Source organism: Bos grunniens, chromosome 21 (genome assembly GCF_055505025.1).
Source record: "Bos grunniens cultivar Pamir isolate PY7600 chromosome 21, Bosgru_T2T1.0, whole genome shotgun sequence".
NCBI classification, from domain to species: domain Eukaryota; kingdom Metazoa; phylum Chordata; class Mammalia; order Artiodactyla; family Bovidae; genus Bos; species Bos grunniens.
In genome coordinates, this window is record NC_141185.1 from 25974717 (window position 1) to 25988164 (window position 13448).

Genomic DNA, 13448 nt, shown 5'->3' on the forward strand with positions numbered 1-13448 from the left:
ATTACTAATCACCTACGTACTGCTGGGTTGCCTTGTGTGCTTGGAACTGTTCTTTCTCACTTAAACCTTTGCGTTATTGTTTTATTTTTATCTGTTTATTTTTGGCCACGCTGTGTCTTCGCTGTGCTTGGGCTTTCTCTAGCTGCCGTGAGCGGGGGATGCTGTGAAGCTGCCGTGCCCGGGCTTCTCACTGTGGTGGCTCCTCTTGTGGAGCACGGGCTGTAGGGTGCATGGACGTGAGTAGTTGTGGTGCAGGGGCTTAGTTGCTCTGTGACTTGTGGGATCTTCCTGGACGAGGGATTGAACTTGTGTCCTCTGCATTGGCAGGCAGACTTTCAACCACTGGACTACCAGGAAGTCCATTTTGAGTCATTATTTTAAATGAAAAAAGTAACACATTCTTATTTTGGGAAATCTCCCCTTACCTTCCAGTTTCCTATTTTCTATTCTGGTTGCTTTGTCTCTTATTCTCCTAAAGGCAAATGCTCCCCGCTCCTTCTGAATCTGCCTCTGGCCCACTTCTCCTTGCCTTACCCCTCCTACCCTCTCCCACCCCGACATCTCCCTTATGCCCTTGATATTCTCATACGCACTCTAGCTATTTGTGTGAGACTGCATTCCTCAATGTCAGCTCCAGGCCAATGTTTCCAGCCTCTCTTGACGCCTGCCTGGGGCTTCAGCCAACTTTAGCAGATGAAACTGTCCAGAACTGGACTTATTATCAACCTTACTCCTCTTCCTTCTTTGCCACCTCTTTCTGCCCAGTTTCACCCATGCTTGATCCCTGGACTTTGCTTTTGACCCTTGTCTCTTCTCTTTTCCACCATTCCCTTATGGAATCAACTGTTGGGTGCTGGTCCCCCCTTTATTCCCACTACACTACTCTCACACTACTGGTGTGTATGTAATTACCTTGAATTGGGGGCTAGAAAGACACACAGTGGACCGTTGACCATGGTCAGTTCTGGGAAGGAAATCCATGGCAGGGAGGGTGAATCATGGGGGTTTCATACTTTAAAATGTTTTATTATTTACTTTTAATGTATTTTCTATAACAATGGTTTCATGTACTAGCTACATAATATCAAAAAAAAAAAAAAGCCTTTAAAAATTAGAAATGGGCTCCCTGTTAGGTAGTGAAGCTTTCATAACTGGAAGTGTTTGAACCAAAGTTGAGTGATTTGACATTAGGGATACTGTAAGGGATTCTTATATTGAATGGTAAACTAGAAGCTCCCTTCTGGATCAGTTAGGATTAGATTCAGCTGTGAATCATGGGAACCCCCAAAAACCGCAGACTTGAGACAACATGGAAGGTTATTTCTCTCTGAAGTAAAAGTAACCAGTACAGGGTGTGAGAGTGTGTCATGATACTCAGAGATTTTTTTCAGTCTTGTTCCTATACTTTACTTAGCATTTGGCTTCCACTTCATGGTCTAATAAAGCTGCTCAAGCTTTCAGTGCAGTCCAGTGTCCAGTGTTAGTTGCTCAGTCATGTCCGATTTGGACTGTAGCCTGCCAAGCTCCTCCATCCATGGGATATTCCAGGCAAGAATACTGGGGTGGGTTGCCATTTCCTTCTCCAGGGGATCTTCCCAACTCAGGGATTGAACCCAGGTCTCCTGCATTGCAGAGAGACTCTACCATCTGAGCCACCAGGGCCATCACATTTGTATTCCAGTTAGTAGGAACAGACAAATTAGAGCATGCCTGTTCCCTTTAAGGATACTTCCTAGAGGTTTTTTGTTCTGTTTATACACCATTGGCCAGAACGTGGTCACACAGGAACACTGAGCTTTGGGGAGCCTAAAATAATAGGCTTTATACCCTGTGGCCTGTGCCTGGCTGAAAACTGGGAATTCTATTATTAAATAAAAAGAGGAGAATGAATATTGGAGGACAATAGCATTCCCCGCTGATTGTTAATTCAAAGTTTTAAAAATTAATATTAGCTGCTATTGACTGAGTTATTACCATTACTAAATACTGGGCTAAGGCCTTGCTGTGTATTATCCTTTAATAATGCCCACATGCTGAGGAGTTAGGGTTAGTGCTATTGCTATTACACTGAACCTTCATGAGGTTAACCTTTACTTTCTATGCCACCAGTTCTCTATTCCAAGCCCATGAGGCTCTGTCTGATTGTGCAGCCAGTTCCCAGGCCTGAGCTCCAGCTGCAAAAGGTGATGTAGAAGCCAGTATCCAGCATATCTGTACTCTGTGATGGGAAGCTGTCCTCATACTCACCCAAAACTCATGAGGTGGGAATTCTCCAGACGTGGAAAGAGATTTCAGTGTTGACACAACACTTTACTATTCTATTTCCTTATTGAGCAAGTTAATTTATTTATTTAAATTTTATTTTTGAGTAAGTTGAATTTTAATTGGATTATTTTCCAAAGTTTTGAAGCATTCGGTCCTTTTTTTCTCTTTAGAAGTTCCTGTTCAAAGCAATGGCATAGTAATACCTGGCCTCTTATAACAGGATTGTGGTAGATAGAATAATGGCTTCTCAAAGATGTCCACATCCTAATCTTTGGAATCAGAGAATTACTTTACATGACCAAAGGGATTTGGTAGGTGTGATTAAATTAAGTGTCTTGAGAGGGGAGAGTGTCCGGGATTATCCAGATGGGCCTGATGTATCACAAGCTTCTTAGAAGGGAAGGAGGGAGCAGGTAAGTGGGAATCAGAGATGCGATGTGAGATGTGATGTGATGACCATGTGATGACCGACGTAGAGCTTGGAGTGTTGCTGTTGCTGGGTGGCGGCCACGAGCCAAGGGATGTGGACAGCCTCGAGAGCTGGAAAGACCAGGAAACATGTTCTTCCCCGCAAAAGCAATGCAAGCCTTGCTGACCCCTTGTGTTTCACCCAGCAAAATCCATTTGGGCTTCTCACCTACAGAACTACAAGATAATAAATTTGTGTTGTTTTTAAGCCATTAAATTTATAGTAATTTGTTTTCATAACAGTAAAAACTTAATACAGGGTACAGATTACAATGCCCATAAGGTCCAGAATGTACCGCAAATGAATAAAGTCGGCTATGTATAAAAATGTAAAAACTTTTAAATGAAATATGTGGTTCTTTCAGCCCAATCTTTCATTTTTTCCAGTTTTGATAGAGACAAGAGTGCAAAAATATATAATTTTACTATTAATTTTATCTGTAAGAAAAACAGGAGCAGAAGCATGATGATAAATGGCAGTTCAAACATAACTTTACAGAAGGTGGACAGGGAAGGGCGGTGGAGACGGGTAGGTAATTAGACAGTGAATGAGATCCTGAATGTGAATCTACTGAAGACAATTGTTACCTTGTAGAATTTGGATCTGATGTTTCTAGCATTTCTGATTTAACTTGGATACAATTTTTGGGGTTGTCTTAACAAAGGAATGATTTAGACAAACTCTTCTTCAGGCAGTGGCTTGTTGTCCTTAACAATCTCATTTCTCACCTGTTCTTGTCACTATCTTAGATACTTTTTCCCAATCCATGTTTTTCTTTCCTCTGGTTTTGCAGTCTTTTGGGCACGGAGGGGCAGATGTTCTGTACTTACATCCACCCGTGTTCTACTTCCACCCAACACTCACGATAGCATGAGGAAGAGGATGAAATTTCATCTGCTTTCTCTCTTTTAAAAAGCACTTTACAAAAAAAAAAAAAAAAAAGTAAAAAGCACTTTACAAAGCATAAGCTGGAAGTCTTTGGAAAGTCAGATTTTTAAAAATGATGCACTGCCTACGACATTGCCCACACTGCATACATATTTTCTATACCAAGACAATATTCAAGGAACTCTCTAAGCATTTGATCTACTGGTTGACAAATATTTACCGAGCATCTTGAAGAAAGAGGCTACGCGGGGTAGTAGGAAGACTACACATGAAGGAAGACAGTAGCTCCTTGAGAACACGCCCCTCCTGCTGCGGGGACAGCGTGTCCTGGGCAGTGACTGCCTGATCTAATACTTCCTGGGGAGTTGAGACATGATGTGAATCTCCAGCCAGAAAGATATTTGCCTAGACAGCTGAGCAAATCTGGTATTTACATCCCCTTTGCATTCGTTTGGTTTGTATTTATCCTGTAGGGCTGGTAAACGCAATGTACAAGACTCTGAGGGGTTGAGGTAAACTCAGCTGTGGCCAAATCCCCGCCTGCACCTGTGCCCTGGCATCACCTCCACAGGTGAGCCCAAGCCCTCCGAGGTTCCAGGGACTGACCAGATGAGCATAATACTTTCCTGGTGCTTTAGGTTCCCAAACTGGTGAAACTGTGACGGGTGGAACAGTGCTGGGCAGTGTCTGTATTTTCAGGTTCAGTCTGTTCTGCTCAGTTCCCATGGTGCCTGGAACCATGCTACACATGCAATGGGCCTGAGGTTAGATGAAAATAATAATTGTTACTACAGAGAAAATGTAAGCCAACTTTTTCACTCTTTGTGTCAGGTACCATGCCAAGTTCTTTATGTTGATTCTCTCTTTTTTTCCCACAACTGCTTACAGTAGTTATCTTTTTTATCCCCCATTTTACAAATAAGAAAAATGAGGCTCAAGTCACACTTCTGCTTGGTAGCAGAGCCAACATTTGAACCCATGAATCCATTCATCTTGTATATACCATCTGGGTGAAAACTCTATTTAATTAAAGGTTATGCATTAGATTTCAAGGAATTCTAATATGGTTTTTGAAAACGAATGTGCCTTAATTTGTTCAATCAACATGCCCCTAAAAAATTAAATAGAAGAGTATTAAAACATCCTAAGGACATGGGACATATCTTTGTAACATCTACAATATTTAGCCCTGTGCCTTGCATAGGTAAGACCTAAAATGATCATTTGTTAAATGAATAGGTGAATGAATGAAACAATTGTAGAATTTAATTTACTGAAGTAAGTGTACTTAGTGGGGCTTCTTGGGTGGCTCAGCAGTAAAGAATCCATCTGTGACGCAGAAGACTCAGGAGATGCCACAGGTTTGATCCCTGGGTGGGGAAGCTCCCCTGGAGAAGGGCATGGCAACCCACTCCAGTATTCTTGCCTGGAGCATCCCATGGACAGAGATGCCTGGCGGGCTACAGTCCATGGGGGTAGCACAGAGTTGGTCAGGACTAAAGTGACTGAGCATGAAGCACAAAGTGTACTCAGTAAGACCACTTTGAAGGGACCTGCAGGGTTACAGAACAGAATATCTAGCTTGATCAGGTGTATTAAAGTTTCTAAAGCCCACTGTCTTGTGGTTGTTTAGTTGCTAAGTTGTGCCCGACTCTTTTGGAACTCCATGGACTGTAGCCCTGTCCATGGGATAGCCCTGTCCATGGCTCCTCTGTCCATGGGATTCTCCAGGCAAGAACACTGGAGTGGGTTGTCTTTTCCTTCTACTGGGTATCTTCCTGACCCAGGGATTGAACTCATGTCTCCTGCACTGGTGGTAGATGGATTCTTTACCACTGAGACACCAGGGAAGCCCAAAGCTTGTTAATGCACAGAAATAAGACTGGAGGGATGTTTCAAAAAATGAACTTTCATTTTCTTCTTGTACTTTTCTTTATTGTTAAGATTTTAGAAGTTGAGCCTTCATCGGTCTTAGTCTGGGTCCCACCTGAAGCAGATCCTCATGGAGAATACTTGGTGTGTTGATCTGGGGCATGGTCCCCAAATGAGGGATAATGGAGCAAGGAGGTGGGGCGGGGGAGGGGAACTCATGTCTGATATCTCAGGGCTGTGAAGGTGAGCAGTGGGAGTGCCTTACCATGGGGACTTGCTTGAAGGCCAGGTAACAGGAGCAGTAGTCTCCTAGTCCTTATTGTCAAGAAGTTCTCCTCCTTTGCAAACTCTGCTTTCGAGGGCCCTGTGAACCTCTGCAACATCAGAAAAGGCCCTGCATTTGAAGGCTGAAAGGCGTGGCCCACCCTTGAGGTGGCCTCTGTGAGTACCAGGTGAGTCTGAGCTTCTAGACTGCCTATCAAATCTAAGCTCAGATCAGAGGTGGGGACATGAAACAGGAGACATCTACTATGGTATAGGTTTTCCAACACTAATAAAACCACGAGGAAAAAACAAGATATTTTCACGAAGCAAAAAATTGTTCTCTGATTTGACTTTGTGAATTTGGACTTCATTAGGTGAGGTTATTTTCACTGAGATCCTGATGTGCTTGGTGTTGCAGTCCAGATTCTTGGGAAGAAGGCTCAAAGGCAGAGATACGGTGCAGGCAGTGGAGGGGGGACCACTCTGGAATCCACACCTGTAGGGGAGGCAGGGCTGAGCAGAGGGAGAAGCCGAGCTGAGATGCAGCTGCAGCAAAGCTTGAGCCGACTCCATGGGAGCTCTGAAACTGGGATGGCCCTGCAGAGCTGTGCTGAGTTGGTGCTGGGGGCTGGGGCTTCATACGTGAGCATATTCCTGTCACTGGAGGCCGGATGCCGAGGGAGGGAACACACACCTGAGTGAGGGAGCTGAAGGCAACTGCAAGAGAGGGCTTGGAGCTGAGGCCGGCCAACTGGGTTAGTAGGGATCTGGGTGGAACAGCACAGTGGATGCTGCATGTGGCTGTTGTCATACTTGCCTTTGAACATCTGGACCCATAGAGAAAATTGAAAAATTCAAACCCAGGGAAAAAAAGCAAGACTAAATTCAACAACAGCGCTCTCTCCTCACTGTGGTGGGCCAAATGAAAAGACACAAGGAATGGGACAAGGCTATTTTCTCATATATCTGGTGGCCCACATGTCAAATCTGATTGAGAAGTCTTTTATTTGCATGGCTAGTTTTTCAAATCCAGATTTCTGGCTTTTCTTGAAAATTTGGAGGACCTGGCACATTGGGCCCACACTCTTCATGGCAAGTTTCAGCTGGAACAGAGTAACAGAGGCCCCCTTTAAACTCTGTGCACCCGCTGCCTGCTTCTGTCATATGTCGCTGCCAGAGCTCTGTCATCATTTGAGTTTGTGAACCCCGATCTCTGAGGTTCTGCCCAGCTCTGCTGAGCTGTGATTCTGTGTGAATCATTGTGCCTACTGCTGAAATGGGTATTCAAATTCCTAATAACGTCATGGCATTCAGAAAGCTTTGACTTCCTAGTCAAAAATGCATCTCTTCCTGAAAATTCTCTTTGAGCAAGTCAGGCCATTTCTTTGTAGTCTAGCTTCCTGGCTTTGTTAGTGAGGATGTTGATGACCCTGATCTTGATCATGGCATAAAGCAAAACACTTTCAATGGCTGTAGTAGGGGCTGAGTGGGATTTTCTAGCCACTAGAATATTTTCTAAGTTTTAGTGATTCTCAGTATCTGGCCGAAATCTTGGAATTGCCTGGGCTATTTATAAAAATACTAATTGTCAGGTTCTTACAGGCCCCTCTGATTTCAGTAGATCTGGGCCCAGTAGTTAGGGCCCAAGAATCTTTATTTTTAATTTAATTTTAATTTTTCAAGTGGTCTTGGCCTGCAACCAGATTTAGGAAGTATACTGGTTCCTCCTAATTTCTCCTTGTATTTAGTACCTGGCTCATTCATTGTAAAGTTTTGAGCTCCCAATGCACAGGGATTCCTTCTTAGTCTTTTTATCTACCCCCATCCTTAATGTTAATACCTAGTTCAGTGCCCTGCAAACCCTATGCACTCAATGAATGTCTAGAGAATGAAGGATTGAATGAATAAATGAACATTTCTGAATAGCCTTCTTCTTTCAAAGTCATATGTTGAAGATCATTTGATTTAGAGAATTTATTTTATAAATATGTTGTCAAGCCAGAGAGGGTAAGAGTCCTAGCTTTATCTTGGGAGGTTTTTGCCTTGGGGATGTTAAGAAATAAATGATTCCTTCTAAAGAGAACTTATGCTTTTCATCAAAAGATAGATGATTCACCCATCTAATGCACTATATGTGAGTTATTTGTGCAATATTTCAAAAACAGTAAATTGACTCAATAGAAAAGGAAACTTTCTAAATTATGCTGAAGTTTTGCCTTGAAATATAAACCTTGAAAGAATAAGACCAAGAGCTTCTTTCCTACTAGGAGGGAGATGCAGTGATACAAATTTAATTTATTGTGCAGTGGTTTATTTATCAGATGCTCTGCCTCCAAAGAGTTCAAAAAGCCTATGTCTGCAGAGGGAAGGTATGGCAATTCCTGCAGTTAATTTGGATTTTGAAAGAGGACAATCCAGAAAATGTTGGCTCAAAGAAAATATTGGAGTTGTTTGGCTATTTACACAGATGCCTCAGGGTCCCTTTGCCATCCCTCCAATTTCTGGAGTTAGGATCCTTCCTCAGAAAGGCTGTGAATGTTGATGAGGTGGATTTGATTGACCCGAACTTGGCTGGCTATGGCTTCTGTCTAGAATGCTGGGAATTAGAAACAAGGTTGTCTCAAGTGCTCAGGAGTCTCTTTTAGGTTAATGTTAAATGAGTTTCTTGGCACTACTAATGATTTCTTTGCTGAACTCAATTGGAATAAGTTTATAAAATCTGTTCATTACATCACTGGCACCTGTACTTTAGTTTTCTTCTTATAAAAATTTAAGATTATAATGTAATAAACTATTCAAATTAATGTTGTATAAACAAAGAAGGTAGTGGTGCTAAAAGTAAACCAACCACTGATGGATTTGCAGTAGCACCATGCGCTAGCTTGTAATGTTTTCCGTTAGCTATCTCCTGTATCCTATACGGCCCCTCCCCTCTTCTGTCTGCCTAATGTAACCACTACTTTGTTCTCTCTATCTGTGAGTCTGCTTCTTTTTGTTATTTTCACTAGTTTTTGTATTTTTTAGATTCCACATATAAGTGATATTATGCAGTATTTGTCTTTCTCTGATTTATTTCACTTAGAATAATGCCCTCCAAGTCTACTAATGTTCCCGTAAATGATAAAATTTCATGCTTTTTTCTGGCTGAGTAGTATTCCACCATGTATGTATCTGTGTGTGTGTGTGTGTGTGTGTGTGTGTGTGCATGTATCTATCTATGTCACCTCTTCTTTATCCTTTCATCTGTCCATGGACACTTAGGTTGCTTCCAAATCTTGGTGACTGTATATATTGCTGCTCTGAACATTGGGGTGCATGTATCTTTTCAAATTAGTGTTTTTTGCGGTTTGTGGGGTGTGTGTTTAACATGCACCCAGGAGTAGAATTGTGGGGTCATACTGTAGTTCCTTCTTTAGTTTTTTGAGTTGCCTCCATACTATTTTCCACAGTAGTTGCACCAATTTACATTCCTAGTAACAGTGCATGAGGGTTACCTTTTTTCTGTCTTTGCCAGCTCTTCTTATTTGTGTTCTTTTTGATGATAGACATTTAAGAATTGGAAACATTTTATACTTTAAGCATTATCAGAGAGTAATTTTCTGGAAAATGGCAGTATAAGAAATCTGACACCATGATGCTTAAAGATTTTCTGCATCCATTAAAAGCTTATCTTTTTAAAAAAATATTTATTTTTTAATTGAAGGATAATTGCTTTACAGAATTTTGTTGTTTTCTGTCAAACATCAACATGAAGCAGCCATAGGTGTACATATTTCCCCTCCCTCTTGAACCTCCCTCCCATCTCCCTTCCCCAAAGCTTATCTTTGCCACCATTGTCTTGGTTATCACCGAGAGATACTTATTAAGGACCCACTTGTAAAATAAGCTAATCAGCTCTGATGGCTTTCCTCTAAATATGGCAGCCCATTTAGTGGGTACAAGTAAAAATTTCAAGAATAACAGTATAATTTACACTGAAGCTCACTCTCAACAGTTAACTTCCCAGGTAATATTTCAGAGAAATCAAGTAGAGATAAGCTTTACCACACATTAAAACCACTCCAATTCCTCTTTATCCAGCTAAGACATTCTCTGACCATTGAATTCAGACTAAAATTCATACCATCCTCTCTGCAAATTAGCAAGTCACATGAAAACATATTGATGATATTTTGACTGGTGTTAAACAGAAGAATGCCAAAGGAATTTGAGAAGTAAAATATGGGATGAGATCATCTCTTGGATTTTTCAGGAGATGTCTATAAGACTCTATCATTTTACTTTGTATCTTAGAAAGTTGATAAATGGGATAAAATTAAGATATGATAGCAAAATTACACTAATGATAACAAAAAGACATTTTTCATTTGGATATTTGGACCTTTTATAGTTCAAAGCAAGAGTTATTAATCTGTCCATTTCCAATTTTGAAAGAACAAATATTGTATACCTGTTAACCAAAGATAAGACACTAATTCAGTTGACTATTCATCTTTCGTTTAGTTACATAGTCACATTTATTGGACATAAAAATGTGCTAAGCACCTTGGGAAATTAGGAAAGGATGATGGAGGTCTTATCCTGGAATATAAATGAATAGAGTTGTCTCCGGGCTTGTGTTGTAGACTTTGGCCCATCTTAGTCTCTTGGATTGTAAGTTACTTGGGAAGCTTTTCTTCTATATCCACCAGCACTTACCCTGTGCTCTTTGGAATGCCTTTTACCCCAGGAAGTCGAGCTATCCATTCTTTTTTCATTGTAGGGTAGCAGCAGATATGTTTCTCCCCATTTTGCTGATAGCAAAAGTGAAGTTAATTAAAATGTAAAGGTCACTGCAGATAAATTCATCTGACTCTGAAATTTTAAGATTTTGCTGCAGGAAGGAAAAGGTTTATAAAATGTCAGGTGCAAGGTGTGTTCCGTATTAGGTTCTCTCCTGTCATGAACAATGCTTCCTGAGAGAGTGTTGCAAATGTTCTGAATGGTGTTTCACTGCAGTTAGGGAAGAGAAATGTTAAAGAAATTGGTGAGCCCACACATCTCTCCTGTGACAAAAGAGAGCCCCCAGACTTATTGAACTGTGTTTTAAAAAGTCGTGCATGGACTATCTTGAACGTGAAAGTCAGTTGTGTCCAACTCTGCAACCCCATGGACATCCATGGAATTTTCTATGCCAGAATACTGGAGTGGGTAGCCTTTCCCTTCTTCAGGGGATCTTCCAAACCCAGGGATCGAACCCAGGTTTCTCACATTACAAGGATTCTTTACCAGCTGAGCCACCAGGGAAGCCAAAGAATACTGGAGTGAGTAGCTTATCCCTTCTCCAGTGGAACTTCTGGGCCCAGGAATAGAACCTTTCCCTTCTCTAGGGGATCTTCCCAACCCAGGGATCGAACCCAGATCTCCCGCATTGCAGGTGGATTCTTTACCACCTGATACACAAGGGAAGCCTGGACTATCTTGAAGGCTGTAGTAAAAGAAAAAAATCAGTTTCTTCAGACAATAGACATATTTGGTGGAGTTCTTGAAAGGGATGTGGTAATTTTATAACTGAGAAAACAAATGTAAACATTTAAGGAATGATAAACTCTCCCAGTGGCATTCTCTTCCCCTTCTCAACATGGCGCACAATTGCCTGCAGGCTTTTTAAGTCAAAGAAGCCACCTGCATCTCTTATTCAGTGCATCTTTACGATTTTCAGTGCATACGCGCGTGTGTGTTCAGTCGTGTCTGACTCTTTGTGACCCCATGGAATGCAGCCTGCCAGGCTCCTCTGTCCACGGGATTTCCCAGGTAAGAATACTGAATTGGGTTGCCATTTCCTCCTCCAAGGGATCTTCCTGACCCAGGGATTGAATCCGTGTCTCCTGCATCTCCTGCATTGGCAGGCAATTTTTTAAATCACTGAGCCACCTTGAAAGCCCAAGATTTTCAATACTTCTGCTAACTTATATCTGTGTGATTCAGATCTTTATTGGAAAATTGTGCAATATCAGGATCGATATCCAGGGACTCTGGAATGCTCGTATACACTCAGACCCCCCGCCAGTGCGTGAATGTGCAATTTGAAGGGAACACACATCCCTCTGTCAATTAGGTTTTTAGGTTCATGAAAACAATGAAATCAGTCAGGTATTTAGCAAGGGGGAATATGAGACAATAAAATCTCTCATAATGAATTTAGTGCAATTCACCTGGAAAGCAAAAGGGTAGAGGCCAAGAGAAAGAGAGGATGGTTGTAAAGCTCAGATGGCTCCAAGAAATGATAAATGGACTTATTGACTACTTTTCAGAACAGCTACTCAGAACAGTTCTTTCCAAATGAACCATAACCAAGTTCTTCAAAAATAATTGGCAGGAGTATTTGGATGTAAAAAAAAAAAGCCTCTCACATATATATTTACATTTATTTTTCAGGACATCTTTTTTGTCTCTTATTTCTGTCTTGTTCTCTGAGAAAGCCTGCATTTATCTCCAACTGGAAGAGAGGATAAGGGAGAACTTGGGAGATTTTTTTTTTTTTATCCTTATATTTGAAACTGCTCTGCCTTTGACACACTTATAGGATGGAAGAAAAGTCCTTTGTATAGACTCAGACTAGACACTGCCTCACCTGTCTCTCACAGGCTCCCTCTTACCCTCAGCCAATTGCTTCCCACCGCCCTACTGTACTTGCGCTGGTAGTAGGTCCTAAAGTATTGCTATGGCCTGACCCCCATAGTAGAGTTTGTTTGTTGAGTGGCTGTAAAAGGGTAGAGGGGTAATGCTGAAAGGGCCCCAGGGAAAGCTGAGATTCCTATTAGAGGTCTGTGAAGAGCCCTCACTCTTGCTTTCTGATGTTTCCAGTTTCTCTTTGCAGCAAAAAAGCAGCTTTGAGTTCAGAGGGTCTTGAAGTATATTTACTTCTAGGAGTTCTATTAGTATAGGTTACCAGACTGGAGGCTCCAAGTCACCATTTTAGCACTGTGAATGGATATAGTTAGTATGTGACCACCTTGCTGTTAGGCACATCCAGACAGAAGTTAGGGAGGTGCTATCAGGGGGCACGGCAATGGTGGTAACAGTATAGATTGGGCTGGTACGCATTCTCTCTAGCCCAAAAGGTTGAGCAGAGGCTGATAATATGTCCTGTCCTTTACAGAAGGGAATACTTACTAAGACTAGAGGTGGACCAGAGAATTACAAACAATAGTCAGGGAATTGCAGAGCTACAGATAGGTTATATTCTCTATTCTATGTATGAAGGCAGCACATCAGGTTTTGATGTAGCTGCTTGGTGCTTTGTGTAAGTACATCTCCATCTTGACAAGTGCTATTTGGGGGCTGGTGGAACTTGATTAAATTTAAGCAGTAGGTATCAGAGGTCTTGCCCCTGTAGTGTGATTGAACCAACTTACACGTGCTTGGCCACAGTCAACTTTGTGTGTGTCTTTACAACTCTGTGTTAAGTCATAAGTTGGTAGCGTGAAACAGGCCACAGAAGGAGTATTGGCACCATGGAAATTGGCAAAGTCTATGAATCAGAGCCAGTTGCCCAACGTGTCTAGGACCACCACTGTCTTGAGCCCTTTCACTTGGAATGAACGGACTAGTTGGGACTGAGGAATTCACTTTCACCTGAGTAGAATTGCCTTTTGTCTACAATCAGCACCACTAACCTCTGCTTCTAATGCTTCTCCTATTCTGTGGG

General features: G+C 41.8%; 1 protein-coding gene across 6 annotated transcripts in view; it reads left to right on the forward strand.

Annotated features, from left to right (window-relative positions):
- The window catches only part of EGLN3 (egl-9 family hypoxia inducible factor 3), a 452919-nt gene that overhangs the window by 232182 nt on the left and 207289 nt on the right, over positions 1–13448 (forward strand). The window contains exon 1 of one of the 6 annotated variants that reach the window (XM_086363670.1): positions 11465–11551. The exons of the other annotated variants lie outside the window; for them this stretch is intronic. The gene's annotated coding sequence lies outside the window, so the exon portion shown is untranslated. Of the gene's footprint in view, positions 1–11464; positions 11552–13448 lie in introns of those variants that run through there. 6 annotated transcript variants of the gene reach the window in all.